This window comes from Mixophyes fleayi, chromosome 9 (assembly GCF_038048845.1).
Source record: "Mixophyes fleayi isolate aMixFle1 chromosome 9, aMixFle1.hap1, whole genome shotgun sequence".
In the NCBI taxonomy this organism is placed as follows: Eukaryota; Metazoa; Chordata; class Amphibia; order Anura; family Limnodynastidae; genus Mixophyes; species Mixophyes fleayi.
The window spans coordinates 30,567,535-30,569,026 of NC_134410.1; the positions used below are offsets into that span (position 1 = coordinate 30,567,535).

General features: G+C 36.0%; 1 pseudogene; it reads left to right on the top strand.

The window, feature by feature from the left end:
• Positions 1-211: 211 nt before the first annotated feature.
• LOC142101816 (cysteinyl leukotriene receptor 1-like) lies at positions 212-1,094 on the top strand (annotated as a pseudogene).
• The last annotated feature ends 398 nt before the right edge of the window (positions 1,095-1,492 follow it).

Consider the following 1,492-nt stretch of genomic DNA (forward strand, 5'->3'; position numbering starts at 1 on the left):
CTTTGCTTAGTGTGAGTTTACGTTCTACCTTTCAGCTTTGCTAATTAATATGTTTATTCATAAAGGCACAAATTGAACATGTTCTATAGAAAAACGCACAAGTCTATCCCCAACCAGTCAATATTTAACAAAGTTCTGAGGATAACGCTGTTTTTCTACATGAGCGATAATTTTTATGAAGTTTATTACTAATAAACAGGTCTCTTGCAAAATGCCAGACTTTTTAAAAGAGGTTCAGTAAATTGTTTCTGGCTGATTTGGAGTTGGTTGCAAATGCTGCGACTGGGTGAATATTTCCACATTGTCAAATCATTCTGTGCTTCTGTTCGGCAACATTTTGAATAGTTTTGTACCCATTTAGCTACAATACTAAATACAAACTCAGAATCAGTTCCTACGTCTTCTGTATATCAGCATTTTCATCTTGACAGCAATGAGCTTCACTCGCTTTCTGGCAATACTCTTCCCAGTGAAAAACCTTAATCTGGTGACTGTAACGAGAGCCAAATGGCTTTGTGTTGGAATTTGGTTATTTGTCTCTCTAACAAGTTCACCTTTTCTAATGGGTGGTTCATACACACTTCAAAAAATAACAAAGTGCTTTGAGCCTCCACTATCCCAACAAAGTATTCAAAAGTTCTTCATTCTCAACTATATCTCCTTGATCTTTGGCTTCATCCCTCCATTTATTATCATATCACTATACTATGATTAAAACGACATTGCAGAAAAATTATTTAAAGAAACAAAAGGCATTTCAGATTATTATTATTGTCATGTCCATGTTCTTTCTTAGTTTCATGCCATATCATATTCAGTTGACAATACATCATAACATAGTAATGAGAAGTACTGACTGTAATGCGCAGATATGGGAGCAGAGAAAGGTTGTGATAACTTTGGCCCTTGCAGCATCTAACTGCTGCTTTGATCCCATGCTTTACTTCTTCTCAGGGGAAAACTTTGGAAGGAGACTTTCTACCATTAGAAAACAGTCAGTTACAAGTATTGCCCAGAGGAAGAAATCTGGAAGCTTGCAAGAGAAATCTGAAGTGTTTGCTTCCCTGGAGAAACAGGACAGCGATGAAAGTTAGATGTATACATCAAAGTTATATTTGAGAGTCATTTCTGTACAACTAAAGGGCAGTTACATATGGTTACTGAGTGTGTGCTGAAGGTTGAACAAGCACACTGGCAAAAAGGATAGAATAATTTTTGATACATTGCACTATCAACTTGCTTGTAAAATATTATTTTGAAACACCTCATCAACATGCTCAAAGAACCATTTAGTGATAGAAAAGCAAAGGCAGATTGTAGCCTATTGAACTGGCTCAACGCAGTGGCACCAGTTTATATTAGAAATAAGTATGCTTGCACATATATCTTAATTGGTTCATTTTGAATACTCTGATATTAAGCTATGTTAGGATTTATGTTATGGGTATAGTCCTAAAATTATGGTACTGTGCCACTCTGCCATAGGACAGGG